The sequence below is a fragment of the Dermacentor silvarum genome, chromosome 3 (assembly GCF_013339745.2).
Source record: "Dermacentor silvarum isolate Dsil-2018 chromosome 3, BIME_Dsil_1.4, whole genome shotgun sequence".
In the NCBI taxonomy this organism is placed as follows: Eukaryota; Metazoa; Arthropoda; class Arachnida; order Ixodida; family Ixodidae; genus Dermacentor; species Dermacentor silvarum.
The window spans coordinates 213,258,890-213,275,581 of record NC_051156.1 but is presented as its reverse complement, the minus strand read 5'-3'; the positions used below and the strand labels follow the sequence as shown (position 1 = coordinate 213,275,581).

At 50.0% G+C, this 16,692-nt stretch overlaps 1 protein-coding gene across 29 annotated transcripts in view; it reads right to left on the bottom strand.

The window, feature by feature from the left end:
• LOC119445208 (polyhomeotic-proximal chromatin protein-like) overlaps positions 1-16,692 on the bottom strand; it is a 199,065-nt gene that overhangs the window by 128,610 nt on the left and 53,763 nt on the right. For 28 of the 29 annotated variants that reach the window (XM_049664290.1, XM_049664274.1, XM_049664280.1 and 25 more), the window contains one exon: positions 8,581-8,654. The exons of the other annotated variant lie outside the window; for it this stretch is intronic. The gene's annotated coding sequence lies outside the window, so the exon portion shown is untranslated. The remainder of the gene's footprint in view (positions 1-8,580; positions 8,655-16,692) is intronic. 29 annotated transcript variants of the gene reach the window in all.

Here is a 16,692-nt window from a genome sequence, read left to right as displayed (position 1 = left end):
GCATCGCCTCCTCTCCACCTCCTTTCTTCGAAGAAGAAGAAGAAATAACACTTCCTCGCGGAACATCTCCCTCTCCCAACAACGCCTTTTCTCTCCATCTCCTTCAGCGGCGCTTGCAGAGAGAGAGAGAGAGAGAGAGAGTCTTGTGGTTTGTTTTTGTTATTTCTCCCTTCATCACTACAACCCTCCTTATTCTCCTTCCTCACAGAGACGCACCACGGCAGAGGAGGCGAAAGCCGAGAGATGCCTCCCTACATTTTTTTTTTTTTTTTTCCGGCCCATTGTTCACGCAAATGGTCGGCAATGTCGGTCGGTCGTGCCTTCTTCAGCTGGGCGCGAGCGTTTCTCTTTTTGCAGCGTGCACGCCGCCGCCGAAAGGAATGACAGAGACGGCGGTGGCGAAAGTGGAGAAAACGGTTTCTCGCAACCCTCCCTCGCTCCCTCTCCTGTATTTTCTTTTTCTTTCGTTCTTCTTACATCACCATTCCATCTTGCTGTTCCTTTTCGTTCTAACGCTAGCTGTGTCTCCTTTCGGGAATGCGCACGCCTCTCTCTTCGCTCGGCTTTCGTGGGGCGACATCAAAGAAGCCTCACGCGAGCTCTCCCTTTCAATCTTTCTTTGTGATGCTACCGTAATTCCGCGACTATATACCTCTGCCAAGGAGCGGCGGTGTGCGTACGGGGGAAAAGGGGGGGGGGGGGGGGGGCGCAACGCCGAGCAACGCAAACATTCGGGAATGCGGTTCCCGACTACTACAGCGCTTCGGGCAGCAGGCTTCATGAAGTATGCAGCGGCGGCAGAAACAGAGCCTCGGAGCATCGGCTACGCGCACAGCTTGGTTGGGCGATGACACAAGACAAGAAAGAAAGAAAGAAAGAAAGAAAGAAAGAAAGAAAGAAAGAAAGAAAGAAAGAAAGAAAGAAAGAAAGAAAGAACGCCTTCCTTACTACGAAAATGAGGCACGCAATGCGCAGCTGTGGCAGAAAGTGGAATGAATGGGCATTGTGGGGAAGCCGTCGTCTTGAGGGAAGAAAACTGTAATAATGTTTCGCGTCAAAACTATCTTTCTTTGGCGCGTGGTTCCCGGACGTTGCACTGTGGTGCATTTTCTCTCAGGCAGTCTTTTTCTTTTTTTTTCTTTCTTTTTATGCAGTCCAGGGCGTAAAGGGATACATATCACGACACCTTGGAGTCGCATGAGGGTTCCGCGGCGCTTATTAATAACACGCAGACCTGCACAGTTTGAATGAATAGGCCTCCACAGAGAAAACGTGGAGTCAGAGAAAACAAACGTTGACTTTACTGAGCTGTTTGTGACAGTAGCCAGTAAAACCTTGTACGGCAGTCTGTTCTCCTCTAGTATAGTGCAGTGCAAGCTGGAAATCCGAATACCAAGCTGCGTGTCCAGACCTGGTGCGGAAACATTCGGCGTTCTCCTCAGATCGCGTGGTCTGTACACTTTTGACGCCGACTGCACGTATACATGTTTTATGACGCGTCCTTTCTTTCGCCATTCCCCCTTTCAGTTGTCTTGCTTGCATTCTACGCATTCGCCGTGGACAGGTACCTTTCGATTGAGCAACTTCTCGAAGGCCTCCCCAACGCATCATTCAGTGCTTTCCATGCACGGCCAGCTGGCCTTTCGCGAAAGAGTGGACGCGTGAGGACACAGTGACGGAGTGCTTCCGGCATACAAGGAATAACCGGGCATGTCCTTGCACCGAGTAGCTCGTGCGGTTCTACACGGGAATTTTTCGTTCGACACGTGCGCTGTACGCAGCCAGTGCACGGGCTACCTACGCAGACACGCATATGCGTGTCTCGCACAACGACGTCAATCGCCGTTTCGGATAGGTCTGTCAGGAAAACGACGTCAGCTGTCAGATGCGCCCGGACAGTGAGGTCTCGCCAATGACGCAGCGCTTGCCTGTCCTTGAAGACAGAACGATGCGACGAGAGCGCAGGAGAGACCGACAGGCTGGTTTAGAGTATTTATATATGAAAAGCCGCACGCGACCTGGAGCAGATGACCAAGCAGGAGTTCTAGGAAGCGCTCAACAAACATGCCCTTGAGCGCAACAGTTCCGAGCGAGGACAGTCTTGTGCCTGGCGTTCCTTCTGGACAAAAGGTGCTTCACCGGCGAGCGTGCAGCTATTGAATGCCACCCTCCTCGCTTCATGGTCTTTTCGACGCCAAAGAGCTGGCGACGAAACCAGCCTCACTCACATAAAGATAATTGACAGCGCCTATGAGTCGCTTCGTCTGTTCGACGACCCAGAGCTGGCGAACGAGACGAGTTCCGGGACCCCAAACTGCACTCGGTCATCAGTCATGTTGCGTCTCTAAACGGCAATGTCATTCTTTGTGTCCTTCCCGCAAAGCGAATATTTCATCAGCGCCCACCCGGACGACGGCGGGGCCCGGTGCCGACTATTGACGGGCGGACAAAGAACCTCCCTTCGAGGTAACTACAACCGCCACATTCTTTGGAAGCGGTAGCGACTGTCACTACAAGATGGCCGTTACGGAGAGCTCATTAACTGTTGCAAAGAGCCAACGCCTTCTTGTGAACCTCAATATGTAAATTCGTACATAAAACTTCGATTTTATCATCCCTCGGACGTCGCACTGGACCTCTCTTTCGCCCGGCACCGCACCAGCCATGGAACCTTCGTGGCCGCTCGGATCGACACCCAACTTCACAACAGCAGGCAGGGACACTTGCACTAAGGCGTGTACTATAGACACAACTGGCAGGAGCGTTTGGCTTGGGCTGGCTGGCCATGGCGTTCTGCAGCCATGCACTAGGCCCCGGGTGCGACTCCCCGCCTCGGTATTCAGATGGGAGCGGAGAAAAAAAGAAGAAAAAAAAAACCGCTCAAAACTAATCCTTAGTCCTCAACAGTGCCCCCTGATAGCTCAGGCCAAACTCTTTCAGTCGCTATTACTAGCTTGAGTGTTCGCACGGTACACGTACTGTCATCCGTTCAACCATTGTGCGCAGTGCAACGCCTGGGCTGTGACACATCAACACCGTATAGAGGAGGGCTCCAGTTCTGTTTTGGCCACGTGGAGTGTTTTTTCTAACGTGCGCCTAAATCCAAGCACGCGAGCGTTTTGGCGTTCCACCTCCGTCGGAACTCGGCCACCGATGCTATACGAACTCGGCCAGCGCTGCTAGGAATCGAACTCGCAACCTCGCATTCAGCAGCAGGACGCAACATCCACCGCCGGCGGGTGCTAGTCAACTATAAGATCACAAGGTCCCCTACGTGGGCACACGCGTGTCTGTTTTACGGCGCACTTCGCGCAGCGCTTAAATTCTTACGTGAACTGGCGCACGAGGCAATATTAAACGCAACAGACGCGCTTTGCGGCGCGGGTAACGACCTCGGCTGAGGCAGAGGGCGAGCAAGTTACACGGTTCCACGGTGCCGCGCACTGCTGCTCCCAGGGTGGCGGTGCCGGAGAAGGAGAGCCATTTCGCGCCTTCGCTTTACGACCGCATACATATAACCCGGAAGAGGAAAACGTAAACAGAAAATGAAACGCGAGACGTTCCCGAGACGCGACCGAATCGTGCGAGATTATATAAAATAGACAGACACGACGCATATGTAGATACGTGCGGTAGAAAGGGCCGGGTGTAGTATATATATTTTACGCGCGCTGTCTATTGCGTACAAAATGTTTAACAGTAGGCGGCGGATAAAAATATGAAAAAGGAAAAGAAGGCTACTATACGAACGGAAAGCAGACTTGAGCTCCCCACACAAACACACACAAAAAATGAAAGAGATATAGAGGGCGTTATGGAATGAAGAGCTCCCAAGTGAAACAGCGTAGAAGAGACACGAAGATCGACAAAAACAGATCGTCAGCATATTTGGTTCGCTTTCTTTTTTCCTCTCTTTCTTTCTGTTCAGGCGGGCTTGAGCGAAAAGCCTCTTACGCCCTGCGCGTTTCTCGCACTCAACGTAAAAACGCGCGCGGCACACAGCGGTAAATATTTTAAAAGCGCTCTCTGGGAAACACGGAGGCGGCGCCGGTAGTGAATGCCTCGCATTTGCCTCCGCGCAAGCACGCGGGGTCTTATAATGCGCGCTTGCACAACTGCTACTGCTGATGCAACGTTAGCCCTCCTCCTGCATGCAGGCGACATTCTTCAAAGAAGGGCGCGTTGTGGGACGCCTGCGGTGGCCCGTGGCGGCTTCGTACATTCAGTATATATAATCCCGCGCCCACCTAGTAGTATATTATTTCAGGCTACATGAATACCTCCCTCCCCACCCTCCCAATGTATACTTCCACGTAGTCGACTCGTCCGGCAGTTCCGTCTTTTCGCGTTCGCAATTCTTGGTTGAGTTCGAATTGGGGTATTTTCGCTAGACACGGGTTCGGGGACCAAACGTGGACAGACATGCTACTTTTCGCGAAGTGGGGACGTCGTGCAGTGCGCAGTTATAAGACGTACAGAAGTGCGATAAGCAGTGCTCCCGTTGCAGTTGCAACAGCTGGAATAGCACTCCAGGCCACCCGGCACCCTAACCTACTCCAGGTCATCATTGAAGTCAGTATCTCTTTATCTTTGTTTGCTGTAAACTGGTTTTAGAAGAATGCAGACTGGTGTAGGTTTTAATTTGCGTATTGCACATGTTTCATAAGTAAAAAGTGAGACGTTTTGAAGAGCTATATACTCAGTAAACAGGTTGACTCCACAGATACACCTGTTCACGAGCAGGCGGAAATATAGATCTCTATTAATATCCACCGGATAAATTTACCTGGTCATGCGACCAATGCGGCACGCTTTGGGGCGATATGGATGCCGTATGAGACTATACACGCACGTGCGGACAGGACACGAACGCAAAACGTGAAGAACCTGGAATCACATCCACGTCATCTGCCTTGCACCGTTAGAAACAGACGCCCGTCTCCAGACAGCGTACATCTAGATGACGGATGCCCTGCGTTGTCGCGCGCGTCTTCGAATTACCTCGCACGTACATGTTATATAGGTCAGGTTATTACTGCTTGTATAAACTGCGTAAACAGGCCTTGCACGTCGAAGTATTGCGTAACAACGAGGTTATGTTACGCTATTTTCTAGCGAGCGGATTTAATGGTTCGCTGAGACAGCGCAATACAGTCAGCTAGAGCAATAGCTGAGTCCAGCGCATGCGCAGTCACTTCGACCTGTAAGCGCATGCGCAGTCACTTCGACCTGTAAGCCACGATGTATGCGCAGTACAGGCCTCGAAACTCCTAGGAATACCTGTCACGCTTCTGACTTCTCTACCGCTTCGTTGTATCAGGTTTTCTTGATAAATCGAAACTGCCAGTTGTCGCTCCCGCTGATCTTAGGATTGATATGACGATGCTTATATATGCGTAAATGGTTGAAGTAAAGTTATGAAATACCAGGAACGAGAGGAACGGTTCCCTTCAGCCGAGTGTCGGGAGCAGGCGCATAACTCCAGCACGGCTTCCGGTAACGCGAGCTCTCCCTCCTCGTGCAAGATTAACGCGCTTAATCAAGGAAACCCCGCCGGCAGACCCCACCTCACGGATTCTCCTTGCCAGAAATCCAGCGAGACCTGTCAGAGAGAGAGAGGAACGAGAGAGATAGAGGGAGAGAGAGAGAGAGAGAGACCGTGCACACAGACTTCCAGGACACGAGAAAGTAAACAAAAATAGGAAATAAAAGAGAAATGCGGTTCCCAAGCACTGCGGGAAGCGGTGGACGCGGACCTTAATTGATGACTGTGGTAATGCTAAACGTGTTGACGTTATCTAACGGTCAGCGGAAGATGCAGACTCGAAGTAATCATCAGTGGTCGAACAGATAATGATGCCGCTCTGAAATAATGACAGTTTACTTCCTGTTATGCCTTTGTGAAACTCTTTATTTAGCTCTTTATACGAAGTGCGGCGGCTAGGCGGCTGCAGGTGTTCTGCTTGCGTGAGTCGCTGACGCTATCCGCCCTCTGCGGCTCTGCTTGGGTTCAGGTTACCGGAGTCTCGGCGGTCGGAGCGGGCGAGGGCGATGTTGGCGCAGAGGCGGTTGTGAACGGAGCGATGCGGCTCGCAGTGGCGCGACACAGCAGCCTTCCCCAATGTCGGTCGAGAACTGCATATACCTATTCGGCGGGCATCGGTGCCTGTGTGGGTTGTTCAAGTCTGATCGGCTCCGTGAGCGTCGGCAGCCTCCGCCATGGGGGTGCGACTCTCATCTTTCCTAACGCCGCGGACCCACGCCGGTAGTGATTCATAGGACGTCATATCACCCCCGAGACTCTTTTGGATGAGCCAAGAGCGGGGTGCGGTCGCTCTTACACAATAACACTTGGAACGCAACCGTGGTCCCGTTCTGAGGATGCGTGCAAAAACTTCTTAACAGGGATGAAAGGACATGTTTGCGATCGACACATACCGTCTACGCGTTGAATCTGCAGGGAACAGACTGCGGAGGTTTGATTGCAATTTTCTGCCAAACGTCAGCTGAGCTGGTGTCTTTCCAGTTTGCTGCTGAGCACACTGCTTCGTGAACGTCGGGACTGCAATTCACATTCGAACATAATTACACCCCCTCCGGGTTCCGCCCAGCTTACACGGCGAGTAAATCAGCCACGCCATACCCCGAGGATATCGGTAAGGAAAGCTCCAATAAAACACCCAAAAAGAAAAGGGAAGGGGGGGGGGGGGTGCAGCGTTCGATTGACGGTCATGCTCGTTATTAAAAAGAGGTGCGGCGTTGAATCGCCAAAGCGTGAGGCTACGAGTATAAGAGGCCTGTGGAACCCCGTAATTTAATTCCAATCTGTAGCTTAAACAGGACACATTTTTCCAGCAACGGTGTTTTTCTAGGATAAGCGCTGCGGGCAGCGCGCCGGCTCCTGACGGATGAGCTTGTCTCGAAGATGCTAGAAAAATACATATCGGGGACATGTCGAGCATAATGGTGACACACTTACGAGGCAGAATCTCCTGCTTCCCGTCGAAAGACGAGGAACGCAAGCAATTAACGTAGCAAGGTTGATTACAGATTCCTGCAATCGTTCAAGCACACGAGAGAGCGGAATTCTGTTCAATATACGGTGGTGGTTTGGGCTCGTTGGCTAGGTCTATTCCATACTGAGAAACAGCGCACAAGACATGAAGGAGAGAACATACGCCATTAGCGTAAACAAGACGCAGGCGAAGCAAGCAGAAAAACAATAAAACGCGCTCATATTATATAGCGAGGATGAACACGCTGGAAAATCGTATTCGCCCTATTTATAGACGTTTCACACGAATCAACACATTTTGTATCAACGTATCCAGCTCCTCCTGGCGTTGGCGCAAAGGAGCACGAATGTAAACATGCCGGTATCGCGGCGAGAAAGAATCCTTCCTGTATAGCAGCGGCACTCTAAAACCGCCGCTCGATCGCATCCGCATCGCTCGATCGGTGAGCACTAGCGATCGTGTACAACTTCGCCGAGTTGTGGGCACCTCGCCATCAACTGGCAAGAGACCGCCTTTTCGGCTGCACCCCCGAGGCAAGCGTGCAGACAGACAGACGCAGACAGACAGACCTTTGCGTGTATTGCGGGTCGGGACGCTTTTCGCCGTAGTACGAACGGATAAATAACCAGCCAAACGGGAATACGAGAACCCCCGTTGCCTCTGCTGGGCTCCGGTTGGTCGGAGCAGCGAATGTGCTCCGTCGGCCCATCGATTTGCCTTTTTTTTTTCTCGCCCTTTCTCTCCCTCTTTCCATCTGCTATGATTCATTTAGGCCCGATCCCCCTCTCCCTCTACCCCACGAATCTTTTTCTTCTTTCTCTCTTATTCTTTCTTTTTTTTTTTCGTATTCAGGGAAGGAGGCTGAGAAGAGGACTACTCGTCGCTCTTATTTTGCCGTCGGTGCAAACCTTCAACGCATACTGTCTGTTCCTTTTCAACCTGTGCGAAGGTCACCACCAAGGCCTCGTGTGTCAGCTTCGTCAGTTATTACAGCAACACTGCGACCGATATACACAGTGATACCCCGAAACTCCGGACCAATCAGCGCGCTGCGTTATGAAAAAAAAAAAAAAAAAAACACGGCTGTCTATTCAACGCTGTTCAGGCACGCAGCCTAAATTTAAAATTAATGAAACATCGAGTCGGTTGCGCGCATTAATATACAGAGTCTCTGCAAACTGCAACTCCACGCTGTACAGGGATCTCAGAATTATTTTCCACAGATCCTGCGTTCTGCGCGCGCATTAAGGTTTTGTACGTATAATATTATCGTAATTATGAACATCTGATACAGCTAAAAATTTGCACCGACTGTGCCTTTATCGAACTACCACCGACGTCGGTGGTAGTTCGATAAACGACAGGGTGCACCGGCAAGGTGAGTTCTCAAGAGTTTACACTTGTCCATCGTTGTTCGTGTACCACGCGAGCCCTTCAATTGAAACGCTCCCCACTTCCTTATAATAAGCCCATTCGCCTGCACAGACGCAAGTCACGTACATTATTTGTTCTTACATCTATAAGAAACCTGTTCGGGAGAATTACTGCACGACGCAGTACTTACCTTATAACTCCCCGGATGAAGAACCTGGGGGGCTGGCGTACAGGTTATCCCACACCTCGTTGCGTTCAAGTATCCTGCAAGGAAGCAAAGCGAAAAGAAAGCAGACTCGTTAAAACGTGCGAAATGTGGACAACGAAAGATAAAAAGGAGACAATGTAAGAACTAGAAAGCCACAAAACCTCGTAAACACAAGTGTAGAATTTTGGACACCGAGACAACGAGGCGGAAGTGCACCAACGGAGAATAATAGATTCGGCCGCTCGGACTCGCGCCCGCCATCATCGCGAAGAGGAATTGGCGCAACGCAAACGAATAGCTTGGCAAGGCGGCGTAATAAAATTAAAACAATTAAGTTGCGCCGACGAGCGACCAACTAAAGCGAGAGGATGCGATAGAGAGCACCTGCTCCCTGTACCGAGTCCGAAGAGAAGGGAGGGAGATTAAGGAAATCGGACGTAAGAAATACCAAACGACCTCGCGGCAAAGACAAAAACAGGAGAGGTCCACAAAAGAGCCACGCAGGCGGATCGCACTAAAACGAAGGCAAACAACCCTCGCCGCGCGCGCAGGGAAAAGAAAGATGTTCGAAGAGGCGTAAAACTCCTTCCAAGTATCACACACTAGAAAAAAAAAAAAAAAGAAAGAGAGAGAGAGAGAGAGAGAAAAGTGATGAAGAAAGACAAACGCAAGAAAAAAAGAAGGGCAGCAACAGAGGCTGCGACTGCTCTCTCTCTCCCCCCCCCCCACTCCTTCCTCTCAGGCCTCTTCCCCCCTTTCTCTTGATCTCCCGTTCCCCCCTCAGGCCGCGGAAGATCAAACAAAAACGCATGCAAATGAACCGCGGGGCAGACACAGTGCACGCTGCGTTCGCAAGAAGAGAGCGCCCGTTCGGAGTCGCGCGAAAGAGGTTCTTCGCGCTCTCTCTCTCTACGCGTTAAGCAAGGCACGGAAGGGATTGCACCGACGAGCAGAGGAGAAGGAAGCGCACGGGGCCATCCACCGCTGGCGCCCATATTTATCTTTCCCTCGGGCCCATATGCCTCCGATACGTCTACTGTATTGCTCCGATGATGGAGGCAGTGTATGCCCCGCTGACGCACATACATCAGCGTGCGCGAGATGGCTGTATACATATAAAAAAAAAGCAGCGCGATCTCGCTCGAACGCCGAGAGTATTATAGACGGAGTGCATCATCGCGTCCACTGAGGCATCGAGTCTTGGCTGTATTACGTATACGCCGCGGTTCCATCAAAGGGGGCCTCGCTGAGGCCTTGTGGTTCCTTTGCTTCACGTTTCTACGACGCGGAGTCCCCCTTTTTTTTTCAGCGTGTTTTTCTTTACCTTCCGGTTGAGTGGTGGTCAAAGGCAGTATGTTTGTACAGGTATATGCGGGAGACCGTGGATGGGCGTATAAGGCAAACTTACCGCTATAACGTGCCCATTCGCCGGATTTAGCGTAAAGTGTAATCGCTTCCATAGGTGAGTGGCGCCTCCGACGTCACAAGGAAATACGTGTATGTAGGTTTCGGGAAACCATTGACAGGTCGGTGACAGCAGTCAAGAATGCCGCAGAAACTCCTGCTTTCCTCCAAAAGCGCGCTAGACTTGTTCTCCTAGACTCCCCCCCCCTTCATACCTTCACCGGCTTGTGGAACAAAAAGCGGTTGTTGGGTTCATTAAGTCGTGTCAAGCTATAGCGTCGATCCGAGCTGTGTGAACCCGAGTTCGAGTAAACATAGCAGCTGCAAGGGATGGAGTCGATTCGCTCGATCCGCTTCCTAAAATGCATGTAAACGCAATCGAGCTGGTCTCGGTCAGCCCGATTTCCGACTAGACCCCCTCTATAGGATTCGTTGTGGTCAAACATGGCGACAGACGAGGAGCAGAACATTGCACAGCACGACAGCGGTCTGTCGGCGAGTCACCATCGTCTTTGGCACTGTTTTAACCAGAATGCAAGGAATCCAACTCGGTCAACTCTAAGCTCTACCGTTCCAGACTTCGTTTGATGCGGTGTAATGACATACCTTCGTAGCCGAGATCGGCAACTCGGTGCACCGATTGCCTGAGAACGCTCCAGTATAAGAACACTATGAACGCCATATGAACGCTATAAGAGCGGTTCTGAATAGTGAAGAGCAAGGAAACACGAAATTCTGAGCGCGCTTCTTTCTACGTTGCAGATCAAACCATACGATGTTGCCAACACTCCCTAAAATGTTATAATCTATAACGTTTTAGGGAGTGTTGTACAGTTGCACTATAACTCATAGCGCAAAGGCGACTTGGTATACGAAATAATATTTTTGTTTTCTTTATCCGACTTAGTTGGCGTAAGCATGTCGGCAGCCACATAATCCCCGCGAACGCGTTTATGCATTTTTTGTTGCTTGGGGAGAAAAGGCATAAAGAGTCGTGCAGAACATTCGCCAGGCGTCGCCCCAAGCGCTGTTGATCCGGAGTTATGCGTATGCCGGTATTTCGGCATACCCATACACCATTGTATACGTCTAATAAATATCTCTTAACAAAATATTTTAGCATATCGTCCCTAGATGGACAACGGAGGGCGTGACCGCAGCGCAGGATGCTACACTTTGTGACATCTGCGTTTCGCCAGGGTTACCGACCAGAGCGCTCAAAATGATTGAGTGCGCTAATTCTATAAATGTGCTACCCTAATATACGGGTAAAGGTGACGGCAGTAATACATTCTAAAGGAAAGTGTTTACTTCGCCAAAATGAGCCGCGATATGCAAAAACGTTACGATCGAACAGAACGTCGCAAGCTGTCGCCCAGCAAGAGATGCTGTCTAAAATGTCGGCGCTATGCTAAAGCACTCTAAATACGTCTCTGAGCGGAGAGGAAGGGGTAGTGAGAGAGAGAGAGAGGATGAAGTAAGTTTCACACTGCAGCGAGCGAGGACAATGCGGTGCACGGGACTTAGTGAATATGCAAAGCGCAGTAAACACGAGGACGCGCAATGAGAGAGAGAGAGAGAGAAGAATGCGAATTCTCCGAAAGTTTCTGTAAGGAAAAAGCTCTGGCCCATTCATGCGCAGCCGGGCTTCTTTTGTTGCTGCCAGCCTCTTTGTGCGGGAAAGCGCGGCTTCCTCTCAGTCGTTCCTTTTATGAAAAGGGGAACGGAACCGGGGCAGGCGATACATCATCAGCGTCTGCGTGTTATGAGCCTGTGCAGTGTACATGCTGGGAGTCAAAGGCACCGACAGAGAAAGAGAAAAACACACACACAGGCAGTGGAAGCGGTTCCAAGGAACTCTTCGTTATTCGTTCGATGCGCAAAGATCTTTACTTGCCGTCGAGAACCCAGCTTTACCTAGCAGGCTGGTATCTAGCAACGTGGGGTGTTCCATATCTATAACATACCGCGGACAAACAAAAGTGCAGTATGACCATTGCATTAAACAACTTACAATGAAACAAGAGCCACCGCCGCGCGGCAGCTGCGCGGGATACTCCTCGTGGAGATTTGAATTAAATATCGCTGTTTTTTTTTACGTCAGAATTGAGTTCTGGCAGCCCGCAAGATCACCGATTCCGCAGACCACAGCGCGCACCCCTGCTTCAGCCGGTGTTGCGCGCTTCGTGATGGAAACGTCGGCAAAGTGGCCACATGCCAGGACACCATGGTTTCACGGCTTGTGGCAAAAAAGTGGGAAAAGAGAGGGTGAAGAAAGAGTTAAATAGAGAGGAAATGAGAAACTTATGAGCGAAGACATGCACTGAAGGCAGCTGCATAGCATAATCGACATTTTTACCGTGTTCAGCACTTAAACCAAAACCGAGTAAAAAAAAGATAGATTTCACGAATCTGGCAATCTTGCCTAGCGTCACACGCCTATAGCATGCTACACAAGATGTTAATGATGAGAATAGAAATGATACGCATAAGTGCACTTCACAGACGCAGGATAAGAGACGAAGAAGTCATACAACGTATACACGTATGTACGAGGTCACGGGTAGAAGAGAGAAAAAAAAAAAGAAAAGAAGGAAGGCGTTTTCACGTTGACTCCTTCGTTAGCTCTTGCCTCCAGCGGCTGTTTGCATAACGGAGCGAACTTCGAGCGCTAAAGTATTCCCTTCATCAGCGAACCACGGTTCTCTCACTCTTTCCTGAGCTCCCCCTCCCCCTCTTTTCCTTCGCATCCTTATATACGCTCTCATCGCGTCTCTTTTCACGTTACCTCATTGAAGCCATGCATAAAACTAGAGTTCGCGCCCTCTGGCCGGCGCGGTTCCTCGCTGCCCCAATCAGGGCAACACTGGCTGTGTGTTTCTTCACGGTGGTCACCCGAGGCTTGCAGAGAAATCGAACGGCTCGATAGTGAGCATGAAAGCGGAAAACAGATAAATGGCTCGGTGTGAGCTGCCCTTATAGCATGTCCGTGTGCCCTCTGCAGCCGGAACACTACTCTTTCATTCATTCATTGTTTTTATTCAGAAAACAAAAAACAAAAAAAACGACAAAAAACATCATAGTACGTTTTCCTTTAACCTATGCATAAAAGTATACTCGTAAACGCAAGCTTCGAAGACCGAGAAATGTACAGAAAAAGTGCGGCTAATAATTATCGGCGTTATACTGAACCCCTGGCGCCGTGCAGTGACCGCCTCAGTGAGTACGTCGTATACCCTCCATAACGTTGCACGGTTATTTTTCTGTTCTTTCTGCCCTGTAAATATTCTTTCTCTGTTCTTTTTACCCGTAATTTCTATTTCTCTTTTCACTTTCGCCCACCGCGGCCGACCTCCGCCTCCCATGTTAATGCGCTCCACGCTTGGCATATTCCTTCTCCTCACTACTCCTTCCAATTTAATATGTGGCATGAAAAACAGGAAACAAAAATGAAATGAAAGAGAAACCAGGAAACAACTCCGGCGAAATAAACCGTCGCGCGCCGCCGTACACATTATTTTCGCCCCTTAGTTTCCATCCTCTCCTCTTGCTTTCTTAGAATCGTCTTATTCGTTGCATTTTTTTAACTTCGGCTTAGGCGTAAAGGCCCCCACGTGCGCTGTTATTCAATGCGATGGTTCCCCTCTCCTAACCTCCATCATGCTTTTCTTTCTTTAATGTTTCGGTTTCGCTCCACATGAATGAAAAATAATAAAGGGGAGACAGAGAGAGAAGAAGTTGAAACAAACCGGCAACCCTTCATAATCTTACATTCTCGCTTTCGTTGTTGTTTTTTTTCGAAACCTGCCGTTCCGTCAAAACTTCTCACCCTTTACACGTTTTCCTTTTAAAGAGAGAGAGAGTTATTACGACCTCTACTTGTTCATGCACGCTTCATCTTCGCTGTCCGAGCAGCCTCCGGCCTCGCCAACGTCGCGGCGTTTCCTTGCAGAACTCATTTTACGCTTTCGCCGCTCTCCTGCACTTCGTTTCTTCCAGTTCTCTTTTCTTCTCGTTTTCTTTTCACCTCCCGGCGCGCGGCAATGGCCGATATGACGAATTGCACGGACGACTGGAAGCGACATTTTAAACAATCTCCCATCGCGGCCAACGAGCCGAGAAAGAGGGAAAGAAAAAGTGCAGAAAGAAGATTTATAAATGAAGAAACCCGCCTATGGTGTTTTCAAAATAAATAAGACTCGTGGAAGGGGGAACGAGGCCCCATGGTGTTGCAGGAGCGGGTTGCGCTCGGTATGGTTCGGGATAGAAGAGCTTATCGCTTAATAGGTCTCTCCTTGTAACTGCGCACAAAACAAAGGATTCGACGGCAAACCGTCGAGGAGTGGCTGGACCGATACTTCGCAACACAAACGCTGCGGCGATGATCGAATTCATCAGAAAACTTAGAATCTTGCGGGGAAAGCCGACAACAAAACACTACTACAATAGACCAACACAATCGGACATATTGCAAGATCAATAAAATCTAGATAAGAACGCTAAACCTCAGATTAAAGGGTCGAGAAAAAAAAGACTGAGTAAAGTTAAAAGTTAAAGCCATGCAAATGGGTATCCAGACGGAAAATATAGAAAAAAAGAAACAATATCAACAAAACGGACACATCAGAGGCTTAATTTCAGACGCTTACTCGCAAGCGCAGGACTGACACAAAGTCAAAGCGTAACCACACGCCGGTTTTTCAGGTGTTTCGAACATCCCGAGATGCAGTATAACGCGGGTTGTTAATTATCACCGCGCTAGTCACAGCCACCAGCTACTACGGTTTTGTGAGAAACGCCTCTAAACCAATTAAGCTTCCTCACAAAAGTCGGATCCTGTCCTTCTGTAGCGTGGTTGGTCCGCATAACAAGCGGCAAAGTAGCTTGATTTGACTTCATCAGACACAATGTGGCTCGCACGAACTATACTTGAAGTGCGAAATGCAGTGGGGAGACTCGCCAATGTGCTCTCTGCATAATGTTCTCAAGGACTTGCAGCACGTTCTATGTGCCTGTTATCGTTACTTGCCAGAGACACACAATCACTGAAGACAGTACTATACGTATATACACAGCCGCTCTGCTGGAGCTGCGGGACATTCTAGGCACGTGCGTGTATGTAGGTGCGCATGTGCCGTTTGTGTGATCAATGCCTATATCACGTTGCTCACCCAACATCGGGAGTAGCATGGGAAACTAACAGTTCCAGCTTGTCAATAAAGTTAGACTCTCTCTACAATAGAAAGCTAATAAAACAGCCCCCCCCCCCCCCCCCCACACACACACACACACACTGTAAGGAACTGTAGAGAGAAGGGGAGGGGGGGGGGGGGCATCGAAGCAACGACCGCAATCTGCTGAATGCCCCATTTTGCCCTGCATGCTTTGGACGCAGTCAAACCGATCTGCCCCATCATCTGCAGTATAGCGCGGGTGCCGTCATCTAGGCGACAACACCGGGCCGGCAAGGCCCTGCGCGCTCGCTCCCACTTCTTTCCCGGGCCGCATCCCAAAAACCCAACCCGAGGAAGCCATGGAACGAAAGCGCTCGGGACAGCGGGTGGCGAGAGGAGGCCCGATGGGAATCCAATAGCAATCGATAGGCGAGTGGTCCCCCCCTTCCCGGCACACACCACCACTCAGCGGGAACAGCAGCTCCTGGCGGCTGCTCCCAGGGGGGTGGACGTCGACGACGGCCACCTCCAATATACGCCTGCGGGGAAAGCCACCGGCGACGGCTATGCGCCCTGCGTGGACAGTGTATGCATGCGGGTGCCTATTTTCATACTGGGGAGCCGGGTGGCAAGCTATGCGGACGACATTGCGAAACCAGAGCGCTTGCCCGAGTCCGTGCGATGTTTGTCAACACGTGTTCGTCCGTCCGTCCGTCCGTTTGTTTTTACGCGTATGTATGTATGTATGTATGTATGTATGTATGTATGTATGTATGTATGTATGTATGTATGTATGTATGTAGTATGTATGTATGTATGTATGTATTATGTATGTATGTATGTATGTATGTATGTATGTATGTATGTATGTATGTATGTATGTATGTATGTATGTATGTATGTATGTACGTACGTACGTCCCAGGTGTGTTTGGTGGGTGCGAAATACTACGGAGTTTTAGAAATAGGGTACCCAAAGTTACCCAATCTCAGTTCGAGTTCTCCACATGCGCAGTGTGGCTGTGTGGCGGCGCCTCCGCTTGGACACCCTATATAGCTATTGAGTGTGCGAGACGCATACACACAACAGATGAGAGTGCATTTCTACATACATGTATTGGTGCGCTAACCCGGCGGGAATGCCTGGCGCAGGAAAAGCCTATAGCTTTCAGCGAGCTTACAATCATCGTTTATACCTTCCCATGGAGCGCGGCTATATATATACTGCAGTCGACCCCTCGTATATACTGCTCCGTTTTACGTGAGCGTGGATTCGACGTAAGGATATGCACCTGGCTGCATTATCCCCGGTGAGAGACTTCCCATGTCGCTGAGTTAGTGCGTCGAGATGATCCTCCATCTATGATCCTATACGGAAGGAGCTTTGCCTTTCGCTTCTTCTTGTATTCATCGGGAAATATGGGAGGAGAACAGTCCTATTGTCGCGCGACTAACCCACCCTTTCTCTTTTCTTTCTTTCTTTCTTTCTTTCTTTCTTTCTTTCTTCTTCTTTCTTT